The sequence below is a fragment of the Saccoglossus kowalevskii genome, chromosome 17, assembly GCF_978046115.1.
Source record: "Saccoglossus kowalevskii chromosome 17, keSacKowa6.1, whole genome shotgun sequence".
In the NCBI taxonomy this organism is placed as follows: Eukaryota; Metazoa; Hemichordata; class Enteropneusta; family Harrimaniidae; genus Saccoglossus; species Saccoglossus kowalevskii.
The window spans coordinates 21,677,685-21,700,938 of NC_140657.1; the positions used below are offsets into that span (position 1 = coordinate 21,677,685).

The 23,254-nt window shown below is 34.6% G+C and overlaps 1 long non-coding RNA gene across 1 annotated transcript; it reads left to right on the forward strand.

Annotated features, from left to right (window-relative positions):
• Positions 1–13,480: 13,480 nt before the first annotated feature.
• On the forward strand, positions 13,481–13,836 carry LOC144363032 (uncharacterized). Its single transcript, XR_013422650.2, has 2 exons — positions 13,481–13,565; positions 13,718–13,836. It is a non-coding gene; the product is annotated as an uncharacterized LOC144363032 (long non-coding RNA).
• Positions 13,837–23,254: the final 9,418 nt, after the last annotated feature.

Below are 23,254 nucleotides of genomic sequence, written 5' to 3' on the forward strand. Positions count from 1 at the left end.
GTTTTCACCTTTCGAAATCAAAACATTATATTTACCTTTTTACGAGCGTTGCATTTTTTATAGAAATATTTGTTTTCTGTTGTGACCAGGACAAAAAATGATTAAAATCATAATTATATACCCTATCTATAAAATATGTTTTTGAAAATCAGTCCCTCGCCCCCTTCAAGTTGGCTATTATCGCCGATTTTTCGAGTGATTTTCATCGCCAATTTCGGTTCCCGGGAGTCTGTAATAAAAAATCTATCTAACCGCTGGATTGAAGTAATGATATTACCAAAAAATCATTGAAGATTGGGCGAAAATCTGTCGTTTTTGGCCTCGACGTTTTTTTCGCTCAGAACCGCATGGGCGATACGATTTCGATTTTCAAGAACACAGGTCGCTTGGATCAAACGGTTTCCTTTGTTTCGAGTCTGTTGTGTATATAGAAACATAACAACTTAGTTTTTTTTGATGAATATAGAACATGCTCTGTTCTAATAGAAAATCCTTATTGGAACGTCACCCATCAAAAAAGTCCTCTACTCCCCAGAATTAGACAATAGTACTAGCCCAGAATGTTCATCGCGTCGTTAATTGTAGCATTTTTTACGTAACTGTACGAAAAGACCCACACTAGCGGACTCGACTGAAACAATAGGTTGACGAGCAAGCGGTTTCACCACACAGGATACATCTGTGCCCTCGAATGTTACCGCCAAATATGAGAGTCTCTCATCACTTGTTTAAAGTGAAGCGAATAACTCACACATTTGGCGCCAAAAGAACTGTTGACATCTGACGATCGATTCTCTGCAGTCTCTCGCCTGAGCAACTTGCTAGCTCAAAACTCTCAGATTAAGTTGATTACTATTGTAAATTTACATTAAAATTCTTATATCCAATCATATTACGTAACTATTCACATTGCAAAGGTTTTCTGAAGTCGACGGTATTTCAGATAAGTAAAATATATATTTTTATTGAGCTAACACTTCGAATGTGAACCACCATTTACCATATTTCGTCACGATTATGCCAAAATATGTTACCGTAATATATTCTGGTAACTGTTCTGCCACACAATATTTAATACAAATTGTTGAATTTAATTATCAGTCGCGATTGCAAACGTATCTAGTTGAATTTAACTGTCAACTGTTTCTGTCACAGATATGTTAGATTTGTCACGTCCGTCATGATTAAAACTGTCGTGTCGTGCGACACGATTACAATTGTGTTAGTTTTTCTGTCACAGAACATTTTTACGCGAGAGTTGTTTTTATATATCAGTAGCGATTAAAAACAAACTTAGTTGAAAGTATTTAGTTTTAACACGGAATAATACATCTGTTAGGGACGACGTCAAAAGGTCGATGTCGGATAAAAAACTTAATTCCTTTAGTTTTTTCCAAACCCCCCTACCCCCCACTGAAACTTAATTGATAAATATTGGTCATGGCGTCAGACTACGTTCACCATTAAATACAAATTGATAATCGGACGGTAGTATTGCATAGCAGTTGGTTGTCGGGTAGGTGTAAACAGATTTTACAAATGCACCTCATTTGACGCACAGATTTACACTCGAACCAAACCATTTTTCTGTTTTTTTTCCCCTTTCGGTTATTTCTGTCCATGATTGGATAGAAAAAAACGAACTACAAATACTCCAAGATTTGTTTGACTTCATTAAAAATTAAAATCATTTTTGTCGGATGGAACTTTTTTGAGGTCAAAACCCCCCACCCCCAAACTAAAGGAAATAAGTTTTTTATCCGACATCGATCTTTTGACGTCGTCCCTTACGTATTTAGTTAGCTAATGCAATACTGCCCTCAGTCGGTAAGTTGTTCGTCAATCCACCCCCCATAGATATATTTGTTCCTGCGCTCTGGATGGATATAACGTTCGTATAGTCTCGCAGTATCCATCTCATCCGATTGTGGGATAATAGACTTTTACGTAGACAAAATATATAAGTGTATTTAATTAATACAACTTCCAATACTTAACACTATGTCATATTCTATCATGTTGAAATAACATGCAGAGGTTAGTTTATTAAGGTTTACTCACCTTATTCTATGTCGTACAGTATGCACTAATGTAAATATTTATGCATATTGCATTATTACTTTTATTTTCTCTTTAGTTCCTACTCAGCTTTCATAATATATTACTTGTCTAACATGTTTCATCGCACCAATTTAAGGTACAACTATAATATAATATGGTAGTGTTTATTTAACAACGGGCAACCATAACCCTCGTTAAACATACCTTAAACCAACCTAACCCTACCCCACTTCTAATATAACTCAAGTGTTAATTGCATATTGTTAATTACTTTATTATTTCTTATATGAGTAAAACTATATTATGGTGAACCACTATATCACTACTAGTTTGTTATCCTACGCAATACGTACAATATGCGACTTTGTTTTATTATTATTATTTTTAAATATTGCATTTCGCTGTTTTCATATGCTCCTCTATGAGGGTTATGCGTTAATATATTCATCAACGGATCAATCTGCACCTACTTCGATTCTCATTAGCGAGGACGCGCCCACTGCTACAACTAGCACAAATCTAGATCCGCGATAGCCTTGATATTTATCGTACATGTTCGATCGTAACTTTAACGTTATTTATGTGAACACGGCGAGATTTCTAATATAGCGACTTACATTAGTCACAGCACCATCTATACTCATATCGTTGCGTTTTCTCAGTTTATTAAATTAATACAGCCGCTAAACGTACGTCCAACTAGCACAATCTGAACCGACTACGCCATCCACTAGCCGAGATGACAGAATCATCGACGCCTTCGTATTGACCAATCAGATTCACGTATCGCACTCGCGTCCAAGCTCCGCCCACTGCTACAACTAGCACAGATCTGAGATCCGCGATATTAAGCCTCGATATTTTTCGTATATATTCGATCGTAACTTTAACGTTATTTATGTGAACACGGCGACATTTCTAATTTAGTGACTTACATTAGTTACAATACCGTCTACGCTCATTTTATTACGTTTTCGCAGTTTATATATTAAATGCAATCGCTTAATGAACGTCCTACTAGCACAATTTGGTTTATTCTTATATTCTCATTTTTCTCGCACTTTTTCTTTTATCAACCCCTACAATGTTGTTTTTTCCGCTTTTTAAACCATGTCCTTTCTTCACTATACATATCTGACTTACGTTGTATGCTCCTTTCTTATTTTTAACACTTTCTTTTTCTTTATTCGTTGTTAAACAAACTTTCAACTAGCACAATCTAAGCCATTTTTATTATCGTTATGAAATCTTGATGCTTATTTATTGACCAATAGGATCACGACAACCCTATAACATAGTAGCAATATTTTGCTCTGCCGGTCGATCCTATAAATAAGACCGTCAGGAACATTATTATCCATTCCAATCCAGTCATGTCCACAGCAGAAGATATCAACACTATCGAAGATTTCGACGTGGTGTTTGATACACATATGCTTGACTTGACCAGACAGCCAATATGTAGATTCTGCACCAACGCCAGCACAGAGACGTTTACCAGACGCTCTCTTCTCTGTAATTGAGGGTAAGGTAAATACTTTATCCAAACTTTACCGGACTGAGTCTTCTATTGTTAATTAGATTAAGTCGATCTATAAATTTTCAATATCGGGAAAAATTCCCATTGGTTTAGTGGTTTCAAAGAAAACCGTTATACCTGGTTTGAAGCCATCTACGGCATTCCTACAGAAGTGGGAACTTATCCCATCCAGGCATCGAAACAGTACACTAAACTGGATATTTATTGGCCGACACATCTGAAACAATTTAAGGCCGTTCTGGTAAAGGAAGACAAGGAAGCGTTTGAAGATATTAAACGCCCGGCCGGTGACGAACATCAGGCTCTGGCTGTTAATAAACTGAGGCAATTCTTCAAACAATCGTGGAAAAGAGTACACGACCCCCGAAGGGGCAGGAAACGTACTTCTAGCCTCAAATAAACTAGTGCTTCGGCACACAAACTAAACGGCCCTTTTTAGGGCCACCACATCCTCCCAAAAGAGAACTACCGTTATTACAATGGACTCTGTCCATACAATCAATAACACAAAACTCAATAGACACATCTCACGTAAGAAACACATTGTAATATGAAAAAACGAATAAAGAAATATAATGCTAAACAGGCTAAAAATAAACGGATGGTTGATCAAGCTCGGTTGGTCTCAGGTTTTATTCGGAATTTTTCGAGTAGAATTCTGACCCCAACAGAGGTCATTACCCTTGGCAACGGACTCACAGATAGGTATTGTTTAAGCAAGTTGGCTATTTTTTTATTGAAATAAACTGTCAACCAAACTATGAATGGACAGACAGTGATATTCTTTTTTGTTAAAGGGCGGTGGTCGTCGCGCCACTCATGCGCGAGATAATGAAATAAAATAAAGACTTTGGCGACTTTGACTGTTGCGCAGATCAACAAGTACAAACTGAGACGTCACCAAGCTTTCCTCAACAACCTGCCATCGAAATGTAGTTCACAATGTGCATTCCATGATAATAATCGTAGTTTAACGTTAGTGGCGCCTGCGCGCATGATAATAAATAGGACCATTTTTCTTGTTATTCATATGTACCTCTGCCTTTGCAAGTTTAAATTATATATTTTTCAGATTTGGTTGTCAAAAATACAATTACGTCTAATGCAAGTTTTAATTTATTTTGTTTTAGAAGTTTTTCGTGAAAAATGCGAAGAGGTTTGCCCTGAAGCAGCGTGTTTTATGTGTGGAAAAATACTTTACCATTTACATGCGAGTTGGCTGGAAAACTGTCCTTTAAATTTGTGGTGCAAATTTGCTTATTCCCCCATTAAGTCCTGTGCAAATTATGACAAAAGATATTTAGTATGGACAAAACTAATCAACAAATATGGTGAGAAAATGATTGTGTCATCTTTCTTAGAATGTAAGCATTTATTTCAATCTGAAAAAACAACAATTCTTGATTTTTTTTGGACAATTATGGTGTCACACCAGAAGTGTTTAATAGTATGAATATATACCATGAATATCGGCAATTAGCAATAAGAAGGTTATATTGACCATCATTTAAACCATCTGGATACACATAGTTACTCCAGTGGCAATATCTCATTTTCAACATCACTTGATCGATTACGTGGTATGCTTGGTGTACTATATGATGGTGCAAATAACGCAGAGGGTCAAGAGTAACCATGAATGGTGTAAAAAATGTCTAAGATGGCTCCATGCAAACAACCCTCTGTATAAAGAGGTTCTGGCTAAATGCCAAACATTACGTGGATATCATATTTCCCACTCGAAAGTGCAAGTTCTTTTTTCCATGTCTTCCTACTATCAACCCTGACACAAAACTCACTAATAGTAACTAGTTATATCACTGTCCGAGTTACAAGGCCAAGAAGAACCAGCACAACAATTTTAAAGTATTCAAGAACCAATTGATCATTCCAAAATAGCTGCTGGGGAGAATGTTGTGAAGAGAAAGACCCAAATGAATCAGATTTAGCCAAATTAGAAAAGTTGACATTTTCCGATGAATATTTAGAATTATTTCTACATTTGTTTTGTTGGGGAAAAGGATCTTGGCATACAAGTAGCACTTGGTGGCAGTACAACACATTTCGACTATTACATGCAGACAGGCGCTAGGCAAATGATAAGTTTTGCATATGATAGAAACATGAAAAATAGAATATTTTCGTATAACTATGACTTCAGCTACAAATCGTGATGGTTGAAAAATTTAACTGCAGGCGATTTAACGGGAAACTTTTATTATTATAAATTATTATAAATATGGTACTTTGATACTTTTGATACAGTTTTGGAGAAAAAAATGGTTAGATTTGGTTGCCATGGTAACTCTATTAGAGACCCCACATTTATTTGTCACCATGACTGCAAATGATGCTTTACATATTCACATGGTATTGTGGGTGGAAGAGAATGTAGTACCTCGTGATGCTGTTACGGCTACAATGCCCCTTGAAGACGATGAATTTTCGTGCAAATCACAACCATTAGTTAAATGAGTTCAAATTCTTGTTTGTAGACCTAATTGATGCTTTCTTACTTGGAAGGATAGGGCCACAGACATATGGGTTTCCATTCCCATTAAAATCATCTGATGGTATTAATTCTAAAACTAAGCGTTTAAGTTACACCAGGCTAAATAAGGAAGATCAGTATATAGTCACATATAATCCCTGTATATTTTTGTTGGTTGGGGCATGGCAAGCTCACATAAATGTACAGCGTGCAACAAACACTGGTTTTGAACACTATTTGGTCAAGTACATTTCTAAAGTGGAACCTACATTTGGCTTTGAGGTTCCGAATAAAATGTAGCATCTTGATTTACGTTTAATAGGTGCACCGAGGCTGCTGAATATTGTCTTTCATACCATGCTGTCAGTTCAACAAAACAGGTAGTCTTTGTGGATACTCCTTTTCAAATTTCATGAGCAGATTAATCAAAGCCACAAAATGTTTGCAGCAAGATGATACAGACACTTCAGACATCTTTGTTTCTGGTGCACATGAATACTACTCTTTTAGATCAAAACAGGATACATTGCAAAGTATGACATTTTCTCTGCCACAAGATTGATTCGTAAGTCCAGACAACATTAAGTGTGGGTTGATGAGAAACAAAACAGCAGATGGAGAAACATAGTATTTTCAGCAATTGTTACTAAAGATTCCTTTCAGGGTAGAATCTAACCTCATCTTTGCTCATAATGAATCCCTTACATTCCAGGAAGAATATTATCTAGCTTACATTCACTTAAATGAAAAGGCGAAATTTCGACCCAACACAAGTGGACAAGGTTGCAAGAAATCTACTTATGAGCTAAATATCTGACTCCTCTACGCTTCAAAGATTATGGTAAAACCATTTCATTATTTGATGAAGATAACACAGTTTCAACATGTAAGTGTTCCAAATGATTAACCCACCAACTATACATCATGTGATGTAATGTATATTTTGAAATACAACAAGGAACAAATTCTTGGTGAACAACATGATTTACAAGAACGATTAGGCTTGCTCATATCTTCCCGGAAATTATTTATAATTATTATAAGAAATGACCATAGTACAACTAAGCAGGTTTTGGCCTTTATTACAGATCCGGGGGTACTGGAAAGAGGTTTTTACTTCATACCTTACTGCCTCATTGTGAATTCTATGGGTTAATTGTACAAGTTCTGGAAACATCTGGCTCAGCAGCATTATTAATTCGTGGTCAAACTATTCATTTACTGCTGTTCTTTCTAGTAGCAAGGCTTACAATTACCAGATCTGGAATTCAATTGCTGCAACATATATCGTTATAGATGAGATTAGCATGCTAACTGCCGAGTTACTTGAAACAATTGGAATGGGTCGCATACATCAAAAGACCTGCAATTACTTAAAACCAGAATTTGTGGTCAAGGTCATGTTAACAGTTCAGAGTGTGTTCGATGTTATTATTTGGATGCCATAACAAATTAATCAAGAAATTCAAAGTACTGCACTCCCAAATAGACGAACATATTATTTACATGCTAAAGACTATGCTGACGCTGACCAACCAATTTCAGAATCTCAAATTCTTGATAGAGTGAAAAATGTTAACCTTAACTTCTATTTGCTGAGGCCCGATTCATAATTGATGATAACAAAAATGAATATCCAAAGAAGAGTTGTTAATGGGACACAGGGAATACTAAACTTCGTTTCAAACAGTGTTGTTTATTAGGAAATTAAATTCAAACACTATTATTCCTGTTACCAGAGTGAGACAGCATGTACTCTCTGTCTTTAAATATCCAGTTATTGGTTGTTTTGCTTCTTCAGTGCACAAACTGAGAAGAATTGCATTTAAAACTGCCTTCATTTATCTGAATGAACCAAGTTTTGCACGTGGACAGGCTTATGTTGCACTCAATATCGAAATTGAACAACATACATCTTAGTACAGAAGATTATGGCACATGCTGACAAATCTAATCAATTATTACAGGTTTCAACTGCTGCAAATAGCAGGTTCAGTACCAAAACAACTGTGAATATTGATGTACAAGATGTCCAAGTCCAATGTATCTAACAGTGACATTAAACATGCTTGATATATAATGCGTAATTTTTCACTTAGACTGTTCATGCCTACAGTACATTCTGCCCTAATCAATGACATAATTACCACCTTACAACCCGCATTAACATTATTCACACCAAGATTTGTTCATTGCATCCATCCATTTATGACCCAACACAGCATCGAACATCACAGACAGGAACTGATCACCAATATCATCACCCAGTGTGTACTACTGCTTCTGATAGTAACTGTCCCTTTCATATGATTTCGTTGCTGCCGATAGGTACTAAGTACACTATCATTGTACGCTTATTAGCACTATAATGATATATAGTACTTATTTCCTAGATCTGCTGAGAGAAGGCCACCTCAGAAAAAAATGAGGCTTATCTAAACAAAGTATTAGATGATTTGATTTTAACATCATGGAGATGGAGAATGTGGGGTGGAGAATATTACCTCTTTGCCCTCAGTATAGCTCTGCAAAGAGATATACATATTTATGGTTCCTTCGTTAATTCTAGAGCCAAACAGTTTATCATTCCATATAGCACATCATCTGCACAAAAGAGAGACATGTGGTCATTTAGTGTATACTACACCACAACACATTAGAACGAATAACTATCATAATGACCCAAGTTTTTTTATGAACAAACATTACATCGCACTTTTAAGAACGACACCATCCCCAATGTTTTCCCACGACCACAAATATTACCCCCAACAACTAACTAAATATATACATTTCTAAATTTATTTCATAGACATGATGGATCCAACATTTCACTGCCAAGGTATTTGACATGGATACATGTATTTCGTGTGCTCCACACCAGTATGCCCCTTCAATAACCTAAGAAGATTCCAACTGCCATCTTGATCTACTGTCAAGAGTTTCCTACAAAAAACTTCAGTGGATGCATTACAAATGTTTGTTTTCAAGATGACAGAAATTGGGTTATATCCAAAGTATGTAAGTTTGCTCAATGAAGATTTCATTTCAAAACATCTTTACTATAAGACAAACACAATCAGTCTAAGAGCAACCTGTCTATCAATGAAAATCATTTTTATTTAAGTTACAGCTTGCGGTATCCAGTCAACTACCGATAGTGATTCACTGCAAAGAGTTGCATGCTGAATAATTTTCACTTGCATCAAAACATCCTCCACACACCCACTCAATACATCATTATTGTTTTAGCTGGAAGATGGTCATCTTATTTACCAAATCTCAAGTTTGGATTTACTAATCTTCTTACTTTCGCTTTTGCAAACAGTGTGAAGGACATTGCAAACAACATCAGCTTAGACAAGTTACATCTTAAAACTGATGCTCCTCATAGTTTCCTAAGAATATTGATATTTCATTTTATTTTCACCCAGGTTTTGCATTGTGAATGTGCATGTGGTTGTCGTATATATGTTCGACCAGCATATCAAGTATTGTTTCAGCAGAAAACACTAAATTCCTGTACTGACCAACATGAATTTAAGTATGCATAAAGCAACTCATGTCTGTTTCTTACCACCCACAATTCCAATGCAATTCGTGTCAAAGGCCTTTCCTCTAAACTTATTCCTGAAGCAGTCTTCACTATTTTGTTTATTACATCACTTCACATTCTATTATTTTAATTTTCCTGTGATGCATATCTTTTCATGGTACGTTCTGATAATTATCCGTTTATGGTTGTCATAGCTGCCAGAAAACTAATGACCTCCTCTCAGCTTTGTCAATATCTATTGTTCTTTGTTATGCTTGTACCTCTCACTTCCTGGTACATTCTGTTGTTTATCATGTATTAGTCGACAGAGCTATCAATATTTGTGTTGCGTGCGATAACATTTTATCAAAACAGCATGTTAACTTTTTTTTTTGCTAATGAGTGCACAAACTTTCTATCATCCACAGACACTAATCAATTGTCCGTGTTTTTAACAACTACAATGTTGCCATTTCACAAGAACACGTAACATCATGTTCTCTAACAATATTTTCATGATCCTGACAAACTACTTTGACTCAAAACATTCAAAAACACCTTGAATTAAAACCTTTTTCATGAATGCGATAAGTTCGAAAAATTTTCAACTTCTGATGTTACCATTTTTTCAAATGAAAATAATGATAGCATTGAAGATTTATATGCTTTACACTTATTTACCTATTCTACAAAGCATCATTCTAAAAAAACACATACAAAAACATGTATAGATAATAACTGTTATTATTTATTTTAGGCAAAATGCAATCTCTCAGCATATTAGAAAGCTGGTATTTGGATGCTGGTTTGCAAGAAAACTATACTGTGGACAAGCTAAAAGAAAAAAACGAAGCAAACACTCCAGGGGCTACTTTAAAAAAAACAACACTGGAAAGAAAGTTAAAGGTGATTTCAAAACAAAAACAAACAATATTTGGACTTATAAAAACCTATGTTTTCCCCATCAAAATTATCTGAAAGTTCAGTTGGAATATTCCTCTGTGCATGTCGATGCATATTTGCCATCCCATTAAAAGAAACTGTTCCTTTCATTTTTACAACAATCACTATAGATTCTCCAACATCCGAATTCCTAAATGTGTTCACAGGTGGCTGGCAGAATAACTGGATATCGACGTAACCTGCATTGCATTTTAAAACCGTGTATTATGTTACTTCACTGCAATTTCCCCTTAAAAACTCAGTAATTTGTACATCCTAACCACACTTTACCTCTTGCGAACCACTTCACCACAACAGAATAGGGTCAATGAGCTAAGATAAGAGGTGTTTTTATTTAAAGTGCTCATTATGTACTGCATGGCTTCCTTGCATTTCACTTATAACATGTACTTATTTGTTATTTTTTTAATGCAAACCTTAGAAACTGCAATCCTTACCTGTATGAGTATTTCATTTTTTACTCCACTTTGATGAAGTTAAAAAACTAGGACTATGTTGGTTGTGATTGTTTATTCAGGGTTATCACGCATTAAATATTTGGGTTACAGTTACACAATGTGTATGTTTTGATAAAATTTTTGTTTGTTTTCATGTTAATCTTTACATATGTTCTATTTCAGTAACTGTTACAATGACACTAATTATTACAGGAACTATGTCATTTTTATTTATGCAATGTTTAAATCAACAGATTAAATTGGTTAATTCAAAATCTTTTCGTTTTAGGTAAAGTTCACCAAGCTGATAAATAAATTCATGTAAAAAACTAAACCTAATTGCTGTATGTTCTATGCTTGGCCCTGCAATTGGCTATCTCTGTATATAAATAATTTGAATACATAAATTACCAATCGAAGTGTTGTATAACTGCAAACAAAAACACTATCAAATATGCCGTTAGAGGGCGTTATCGTTATGTACCAGCAAGAGTCCCTTTATACAGCAGGGGAGAAAAAAACGTCTGCGCATGCGTTATTGCAACGCCATGATGGTATCTTCCGGTCAACAGTAACAATTTTCTTTTCTGAAAAAGGATAGCAAAAACGCAAAAGCGATTGGTGAAAACTCACATAAGCAACATCTGATATGTAATGATGCTTATCATTTTGCATATTCGATGAAGTAAATTACTGGGTGGAGCTAATTCCACATGTTCTTGAGTACAAGTAATAAACAAAGTTGCATACGTACATGTTACTCCACAGTAATACTACACAATCTATGTTTATTTATAGTAACAATAAAGACAAAACATCACGTATTCAAGTCCAACAACCTATTGTATGTTTAATCGTATAATGTAATCGAAAACAAATTAGTAATACACGACGATTCATTCAAGCAAAATGTATGTGTGCTGCCTGTCAGGTAAAACAAGGTCCAGCAATGAATGTAGCGGCACAATTACGTTTGTAAACAGTGACCTAATGCGTTGTTCACCAGACACTACGTCAGAAGATAAAATATGCAGGAAACATGATAAAAATATCACAGGACGATTCACGTCGGTGTTTTTGCCCTGCTCCATGACAACACCTACAACTCAGCAACAGGCCGATATCAGCAAGGTTGTATAGTGTTTTTGATCATGTTGGAAATACTCAACTTCATTATCGACCTGGTACAACTTAATGCCATAGATGCTAATCCAAGTCTGATTGATTTTTTTTCCGAGGTTTTTGGCATATTGTCCTCCACAAAAATTAAATCAACTGTCCACCATGACCGCTCATCATTGGCTTCTTGTATGAGATGACTAAACGTTCAAAATATGATTTAATCCCTCCTTGGTGACTTTTAGTGCACAAACAGTGCGCCAGCAAGTGTTTCCGTTGTCTTCATACTAATAAAAACGAAGGCACTCTAATTTGGCCTGGTACTTATTAATGAACACTATTGAATATTGGGGATTTTGAGGGGATGTGGCAGAATAAACACTCTCATTTAACTAAAATCAGTAATATTTTATATATATATATATTTTTTCTATTAGGCCAAAATTTTAGTTCAGTGTAATTTCTCACGCCCGCCGACTTGTAAGCGCAACAAATTGCTAAAGAAATATTATTTTTATCTTCATTTTTTTCCGCCCGCCGCATAACAAACCCAAGTTGCATTTTCGTGGGAGTATCGAAGTACCGAAGTCTGAGAAACCAGATGAGAAACAAGGTTATACATGGAATAACATGTTATTTCATTTCTTCTCTCCGATCAATGATATCACTTACACTTACAATTCTTTGAGAATCACACAAATCTAATGGAAAAAAAAAATTAATTTTCTTTTTTTCCGCCCTCAAAAAATTGCCTTATACAAAACCTGAGAAACAAGGAATAAAAAAAGTCCGGCATGTATTAATACATGGACATTTTTTTTGTAGGTTTTTACCAACCCAATAGAAAAATGAGCATCACTCAACTAGAGGACAACATGCAAATGTACATCCTGAATGTTTCAGAGCATGTGGCCAGCGATAACAATTTAAAATTATGATGGCAGCATTCATGGCCAATAGGTATCAATGTTGGCAGGCATTATTGCTGGCGAGTTACGAAGAAATGGTAGTTTGCATGGCAACATTTTGCACGAGCTGGCTCATCACATGTGGAAGGCGATAACCTCAGATGATGATATGAGAGTCTATTCTTCCCACAATGAAGAGGTTTGGCACACCTTTTTTAATTTGTGGATAAATGAAACTACAACCAAAAAATTGTCTGATATTTTCAAAATTATTTCCCTGCTGACAAGGGATTGGATAAAATCATTAATTTTTGATTGGTAAATTATTAACCAGCATTTTCCCTAAAGCACAACATGATGGCAATAATCATGTTATGAGTAAAGATGACAATGGACGAAACACCATGGCTCTATGAGCAACTACATCAATTAATTGTAGACAGAGACACAACACCAGAGAGACAGAGACAACAGGAAACTAAAGTACTAGTTATTTACTATCCAATTATAGGTATGACCATTTCCTAGTTTTACCAATTGTTTCCAACAAACACATCTTTTCCTTTTAGTCAGTTCTACACAACAATCACACACTTCATACTCAACAAACAATTAGCATTATGTGGTGTTGTAATAATGATTTATTTTAATTCTAATTAATAGATCACAGAAGACTAGTAGTTTTCAAAAAGCAATGGGCATATATTTAAATATGCAGTGGATTTCCCAAAAGGCTCAAAACGTCTGTCGTTTGCTTGGTATAACACAGCATTCTAAAACTATTCAAGAAAAAAAGAAAAATATCTGGAAAACACTCCAACAAAAGACAGGGAAGAAATTAAAGGTGAGAATATTGAGTACTGATTAAGCTTTGAAGTCACTACTCAGCAAGAGAATTCGATTAGATTCATTTTTTGGAAAATACTGATTATAACTTTATTAGAGTAAATCATATACAATGAGTATTTTGATGTTGGTAATATTAATTTATACTAACTGCAAGATTTCATATGCAATTTCTATGAATTCTGTTATTATTTCAGGCAAAAAAAATAAACCTCTGGCCATAATACTGATTGATGACTTTTATAATATTCATGGTTTCAAGTCGTTAACATCAGGGAAGGATCAGCTGAAAACAAGTCAGGATATCTTGCCCATTCACCGCAGTTACTCCATCTTCCAGCTGATGGTCATACAACAATACATTAAGTAGCGGGTTGACATCATTTCCCTATATCAACAAGAGTATCTGCATCCTACAAACTTGCAAATATATAACTTCATAGTATACATAATATTCAGTATGAAGTATCACTGTGTAGAGATGGACTAGGCCTATATATACCTAACATTTTATTTCACAATTTATATTTCAGACCAGTATACATATACACAGATGAGCAGCAAATCTGTGTTATTGTTATCAATAACATGAGGAGGGAATTTCAATCGTTCATAACAAATTACTCAGTTTTGTGACCACGCTTCCCAGAGAATGTCTCAGATTAGATACAAAACAAGAAAATCAATTGCTTAAAAATATGAGGTAAATTTGTCAATTACTTTCTACTAATATGCAATTTAAGATTACCTACCTATACATAAAGTGTATGTGTATCTATAACTTCCTCGATTTTAGTTTTCAGACCTCACTGCAGGATAGATTTCATGTTCTGAAGTTTATTATAGAGAAAATATACAAATAAAATATACCAAACTATAATAATGTTCATATATTTTTTATTTTTTATAGGTCTTGCACAGATGTTGATGCAGAAGAATTAAACAGTCTTGATACAGCTGCATTGATAGATGAAAAGGAGCAGACACTCAACAGCTTTACAAATTGTGCTGTACTCTTTGCCAAATACCACAACTGAAATCCTACATCAAGGTAATGATCACAGAATGTTATTATATGTCATTAAGAGGCTAGACATTTGTTTTATCATTTCAAACAGACACAACTACAATAAATCTTTGCTTAGTTTGCTGTCAGATCATATGTACCATACGAAAAATATACTGGATACACAAACTTGACAAATAACCATAATGATGTTATAACAGAAAACATGTGAAAATTTTCCATTCTTCTCTTAGGCACCAAATACAATCTCATTACAATGCAGACACAATACAAAGAGAGGCACGCACTTTATAGTTCACAAAACACAACTCGCTCATTCCGGAATTCTTGCAGCACCATAACCATGGCAAAGATAATCCATGATCTAGCACCCATAGCTGGCAGAAGTGCTGAAACACTCCTGAAACTTATCAAGACAATGATGAAGAACCAGCAACCAACAACTCTACAGAATGGTTTGTACAACCTACTGACATTTAGTGTTGATATACAGGCAACATGTCTACCTCTTGGGTTTCCGATGGCCAAGCTACAAGCCAAATTAAGATCTTAGATGTGATGATATAAATTGCAGTGTCAATCAACTCTGTCAATGTGGTCGTACATATCACATAGCATGTCTTTCGCAGTCTGGTTGTTCTACATGCTCTGTTTTCCTTGTTGCTGAAGTGGTAAATTTGTCAGAGACATGGAACCAAAGTATTTTAACTAACAATGCACATCAACAAGTTGAGCCTAATGGGATGAATCAGATGATTCACCACCATCAGCATCTCTGAACTTATCACCTTTGGAGGCAGCCAAATTATTAGAGACCAAGATCTGCATGAAATCACATTCTATTTAGATTGCTTCAGATTACTATCAGGGGGGAATTCTTTTCTCTGGGGTTCTCCACACATGTCAGGGGGGAATCTCGTCTCGTCCCTATATCGCGTCCCCTCGAGGTACGGGATCGGGAAAGTCACTTAAGCTTTACAGTCAAATTAGACACACACAGCGAAATACGTTTCAACTCTCGTCTTAGTCGATCAGTCGAGCACTCTATAAGACACAGCGCCCTGGGGAAAAATGCCCAAGACTATCGCAAGGCTGACCCAAGACTCGCCCCAAGACTCTCTAGGACTGGGCTGCGTCTGTCGTGATGTACTTGCCAAGACCAACTAAAACAACTTTATTCATTTTCAAAACTCTAACCAATTACAAAGCAGAAAAAAGACTCTAGGGCGTAACCTTCAATCATAAAGCCAATCACACTAAGTACTGAATATGTCATATCTTTTGATTAATCGTTCACTACATTAATAACTACGAATACCAACTGTCAGAAATAGTAGTCCGAATAGCGACGGTTATCTCGTAATTAGTTCCAAATCACTGAGTCGAGTTTCGTCCAGGATCTCGCCTGCCTAAACGATGACAGACATAACACAGCCATTCGCTAATAATCAGCTAATTAAGTCGATTAACAGATACGCGAAAACAATTTCATCATATTACACAGAGCACCATACGGAAGCTAGAATAGCTTTATTGCAATTTTATTTTCAGTACTGCATGACAAAACAATGAATGGCAATATTATTTGTAAGATGTGGAGTCACAGTTGCTTTTATCATTGATAATAATCATGTTATTCTTTTTTATTCACATGGTCATAATAATGACACACATGGGGCACAACAGTCAAAATTTTTATGTAAAACTTATATTTCTGAATTTTTATCTTTTGAATGTTTGTAGACAATAGTTGATTAATTACTTTTTTGACATGAACAAAGTATAATTCGTAGAACGTTTTTCCCCTGTCCCGGGAGTGCGTTCAGTAAGACAAACGCTCGAGCGCCACGAGCGTTAGGTGCTGAACGATGCGTTTTTTCTGGGCGGTTAGCTAACGCAACCTAGAGGTGACGTGCGTAGAAAACGAAGATGGCGGACAGGTATTGTGGTTGTCGGGTATTTTTATGTATATCAAGGAATTCTTTTTTTTTGGCATATTATCACTAAATACAAACTTGCTTAGACTCGTTACTTCTAGTACATGATATTTTAATATTTATAAATCTATGTATTTCTTCAAAAAATCTTTTGTTATGTCATGCAGTTTTATTGTCTGTTATCTCGCTATGGTATTTTGTCATAATTTTGATGACATTTGTCTATACAATTTTTCTTTACGTTTCTTTCTTTTCTATTTACTCAAAAAAATGAGTTTACTACATTTACCTACATGTCAAGATGGAGAAATATGTGGTAAGTCCTTTATTATGTAATTTTGATGAGGCTTTATTTACTTATTAAATAGTTTTGATTTTAGTTTGTTATTAATATTATTTAAACTTTAGTGTACAAATCGTCATATAATTTATTTCAATAAATTCTAGTAATTTTATTTGTATTTACATCTTTAAAGAAGTAACGCTGCACCTTTCAGATGGGACTCAAGCAACTGTAATGGTTGATGGAGTTACGTATAATTCTGTGGTTCTGAATGGTGAGTTAGTCCTTGTACCATAGCTGTTTTGAATTGGCTAATAAGCGCTCAAGAATTTCCATGGTTACATATAAACCGTATACCCAAGTTGCATAAAATTTTAATTTTATTCAAAAGCTGTCACTCATACGAAACAATGTTAAAACAGATTTCTGTGTGATGAACTACAATTTGTGGCCACTGTGGGTTTCTAAGCATAATTTTGTACTGTAGCTCCGTGGTTACACTTCACACTGTCTTGCAATGCCATCATAAAATGGCTACTTCTGGGTAGGAATTTCTGCTAACTGTTAAAAGGTGACATTTTTTTCAATCATGTCAAAATTCACAAAATTGTCAAGTTCAACACCAATATAAGATTTAACATCTGTTTCAGTCATTTTGACATCAAGTACACTAATTTAGTCGGACGAAAATTTGTTTGTATTTTGACACATGCCAGTTTATTTTTAAAATATAATTGTGTTCACAGATCAAGAAACTATATCCATGATCATTAAAAATATCTAGAAGGAAAAAGTATTCAGCTTTAGATGAAGGTAATAACATCTATCTTTATCTTTTTTTCTTTAAATTATGAATACTAGGATCATGTCATGTCTACGATCAAAATACGTCATGTTTTAATGATTCAGTATGAAATACATAAAATATTTGATTACTTCTAATGAACATGTGAATCTGATTGTGCAAATACAATATCGTCTCATGTATTAAATTTAGTTGGTTTTCAGATGTAGCAACTAACAAAGGTAAATACTGGTGCTATATAAAGAATTGTCACCAGTGTGTGATACTAACTGTGGGCACATTGCCTGTTGATTACTATTTATAATGCTCACTATAGTTACATGATTGATATTCCATTTCCATCATACGCAGACTTACTATACTTTCCGTTTATTCGTCTCTTTGGCAGACCTGTATCATTTCACAATAAATAAACATATTTTGTTAAATAGTAATTCACAATAAATTACATTTTCTAATTTATTTATTACTATTTTGGTTTCATATTCACCTGTACAGTTTGAGATTATTTTTCACAGCTTACGTCTTTACGTAATTCTTTTACATACTCAGAGAATATTGTATATTAAGCATGTATCAATGTGTTTTAATGTAAAAGCTGTTACTTTGATACATTTCCACTACTATCTTTCACTTTAATATAGTAGTTAGACAGAAATTGTTTATTCTATGGCCATTACCCCGATTATAAAGGTTGTAGGTAAATACAGGTAGCAGGTATTAGATATTATACATAGTTTTTTCACCAGATCAAATGACACACACATACATTCGAATTGTATATTACTAGCATTTAGATAATACGTTGTAAATTTACAATAAAGATAATTCAATTCATGTATGCTTTGATTATATTATTTTTTACAAAGTACATTCAGTTACTAAACTATAATTTACAGTGTGCGTTAAAAATTGAGTTGAATGGCACATGAATGTCTGAAATTATGTATATAATTATTTTAGAAACAACAGTGCCATCAAATTTGTGATTACGCAGTTCCAGACTACTGATGATTGAGACATACCGAGAGAAGCAGGAAATGTTTCAATCTGCTGTTATTTTAAAAATGGATGTATGGAAGCAAATTGCTGATGAACATTCAAAACATGGATACTCATTTGATAAGAAGATGAGGTCTCTAAAAGATTGGTAGGGCTACTATTGTTACTCTTATGCTATTATTATATTATTGCTATTCTACGTAAAGTTTGAATCATTCTAGCTACCTGAATTTTGATCGCAGATTTTTCTTCAGAATATGTGATCAACTCTTAGCTAAATCGTGGTCTTTTTACAGATATAAATTAATAGTTGATGGCAATGAAGAAATTGGAAGAGGTAGAAGAAGATGGGAGTTTTTTGAATTAATGGATGATTTTATGTCCGGAGATCCATCTGTTAGTCCGACAAATACAATCTCCCACAACGTGTGCACTTCATTATTACTTATTAATTTAATGTCAGTACATTCAGTCTATACTTCATGGAGGTGAAATCAAATCAATATTACTCTACAATTTTGTCAGAAACATTTTTAATGACAGTTTAAGGATGTGTTATTTTGCCACATGTTAATCAAAATGAACTGGTTATACTTTATGAAATTCATAGATTTCTAATTATCAATGAAAGTTTCAATGCTCTATAAAAAATAGAACACAACTGACATTTTATTACATCTGCTAACTTTGTATTTTTCTATCATCAGACCCAGAGTTGTTAAATGAAGTTATAATAAGTGACCTGCCAGATGAAAAAGTGAATGAACCAATTCACATTTGTTAGGCGGCTTGTGAACCTTTATCAGCTACTGTGTCCATCTTTTCAGTGCTACTGATTCATTGGAGAGGTGAAGATTCTGACGTGTACGGGAGCGCGTAACGTCATCAGTTTGTGTGTTCTCGCGACTCTTGGCGTTCCAACGCTGACGTTCGTTACGTGTAGGCGAGTGTTTTGCCGTTCTTGTAAAACGTGTAGCATTTTGCTTATTTTTCTTACATTTATACTGTTTCACATGTTATTATTTTGGTATACGTTTTTTGGTCAGCGTTTGCGGGATGATTATCACCTGTTTCATCAATTCCTCGTGATAGGTAAAACATACCGACTCGCAACAATAAAAGAAATATTTACACAGTTGCCGCAGTTACAAATACGGAAGACGTTTGCCAGTGTAGACCCGCTTATACTAAGTATCCGGCAATTTTTTTTATTGTGAATCACTTATTTAAATATCTCGATAGTTTTATATAGCAAATTCATTTATTTTTTTTCCAGAAAATGTTACCCAAAAAATTGTACGATTTAATGGTAGACTGATAATGATCTCCTTAGAGAAGTTGTAGCTGTTAACCCGTATGGTAGGTTGGACAGTGGTGTTGCGTGGTCAAAGATTGCAGAAAGTGTTATGACCGCCCACCATAGATGGGAGACGGTGCAGGGAGATTTGAAACGGTATATGTTGCACTTAACACATTCCAAATACATTGTTGAAACTCGTTAGTATGTTGTCTATTGTTTTTAAGGTCATGACGGAGGACAGGGCGTTGTTATCTTGTTTCTTGTAATGGTATTAACATTAAGACAACTGTGTATCAGAATCTGGTTGGAAGGAGGAAGTTGTTCATATATATAGTGGAATTTGACAAATGTATATGCCCTGTAATTAGTACTGTGTGTTAATTTATTTTAGTTCAGGAGATTACGCAGATGGAAATTGAAAAAAAGGTCAAAAGACAAGTCTAAAAATAATTCAAACGACGAACAAGGACGTGATATTAGGCAGAGAGTTATACAATCCAATGCAATACACAGAACGCAATAGACATTTCTCACGTAAGAAACACATTGCAAGATGCAAACGAATAAAGAAATACAATGCAAAAACTGGCTAAAAATAAACGGTTGGCTGATCAAGCTCAGTTGGGGTCAAATTTTATTTGGAATTTTTCGAGTAAAATTCTAACCCCAACAGAGGTCATTGCCCTTGGCAACGAACTCAATTTTATACCAACCCCACCTATCACACTTTGCTCAGAGACAAGTCTGTGATATCTAGGAGAATGCGTCACATACCTTGACCTTGACCCATATAAAAGTCAACGCTGAATATATTAAGACGTGAAAACGCACACCAAGACAACGGAAACGGAAAGATAAACTTACAAGTTCTACTTTACATAGAAAAACGACACACCAAACGACGAAGAATTACTCTCCATTTCAACTAAATTGTATAATGAAAGTAATAACGTTGAACATTCTGAAAGATAAATAAATCGAACGATTCGCTCAAGTACTGTTCGGACTGATGAAGGGTTCAACAAAGAACCCGAAACAGCACCATCATACTAGTGAATAATCCAATTACGGATAAATTTAAATGCTGTATCGACATAGGCTTTTTATTTTTTGTCCTGTATTGTCAGAAGCACATCATGAAGCCCTACTCTGACACAGGAAGATTAACAGATGCAGAAACTAACTTTAATCATAGACTGAGTAGTGCTCGTATGGTAATCGAAAATGCGTTTGGATATCTCAAGGGCAGATGGAGATGTGTCTTAAAGAGAAATGATTGTCAGATGGATGTCTTGCCCTAAGTTGTTTCTTCATAATTTATGTGAAAGCGATCCTTTCAATGAGCAATTCCTGAATCACGGAGAGGACTCGTACTACAGATGCTTTAAATGATATGTTGTTAATACTCGTAGCACTCTCGCAAAGTTTTTACATGACAAAATAATTTGAAAATTAACTCCAGTGGTTATTGTTGACTGGATAAATAACTGAAATTGCATTGCGGATCTGATTAATTAAAGGATGGTAACCATATTTTGGGCAAAATCTATTATTAATTTCATTAAATTTTAACCATAATTGTACCTACCTTTTTACCCTAACCTTCATTTACACATGAATAAAATCACACAAAATAAAATGACAAATAATTTTGATTAATGTCGATCTCCCAATTTACTTGTTCAGCTTAAAAGCTAAAATACCATATGTGACCTTTCATGACTGCTAAATGTATTGTTTCATGCAGTACATTTCTTAAAAAATATTATTAGGACCAAACAATTTGTGATGACCGTGAAGAGTATATAGTTTGAAATTTTGGGTTACATGCAAGTAACCTATTTTTATTTTTTTTTGTTCAAGATTTTGTTTTTAACATGTTTTGTAATATATTTGTATATAGTATTATAGAGTATTGCTTATAGTTATAAAATCAGCAGGCTTTGATCTGTTTTTCCACTGTGACAATTAAATAAATTGACAATACTACACCATGTCATATAGTGTTTTTATTCCAGTATTATCCCAGACAAATATTTAAACACTGTGTATGGTACAGAATTAACAAGTGTGCATGTATTATTTTGTTTTTTCCTTCCCCGAGGATACATCATGGGAATGCTGCAATCAAAACAGTTTAGAACAGAATCAGTGAACCATGGTGGCACCCATGTTTGTTTTTATTATTACAGAACGCTTACACGCGTAATCATTCCATATTTGGAATTCGCATTACCTTACATGGCAGGATGGAAATACCCGTAAAATACCGCAAAATTACGGCACGCTGTAACCTATGGCGTTATGGTGACAGATGTATAATAATAATAAAATATACAAGCTACTAGTACTATACCAAATGCTGCCCTGAGAATGGAGACTAAGAATAAGTTGTGTATAGTAAACAAATGTCCAATGATAACGGGCAATATTTGAACAACAGTCATTTCCACTGACAGCAGAGCTAATAAATGAGACATTACACAATTCAAGCATTGAATAATAATGTCTGAAACAAAACATCAGTTAAAATATTGATGACAGAAATTGAATGATCTTGTAGACAAATATTTTTCATATTTATTAGTAATTAAATCCAAACATTTATTTATTTATTTATAACATAAATCAGTATTTTACCTACAGCCATGTTGAATAAAACGGCCTGTCTATTATATATGGAATATCTATCTGTATCAAAAAGTCTATAATTCATAAAAAAAATGAACAAAAATGAATTTTTGAAAAAAAATGAAAAAAATGAAAATGAAAAAAATGGAAAAAAATGAACAAAAATGAATTTTTGCAATCAAATTGGTAAAAGAAAAAAAATGTGGAAAACTCAATGTTTACAGAATCATAAACAAACCCTCTGGAAGCATTATGCTGCTATCAATGCCACATGGTAGTCTGGGTTATTCCATGAAATATGACATTGATGATGGCAGGTCTCCCCCAGGTGTGTTGTGGAAACTTGGCTCATGATGCATTGGTTTTGAG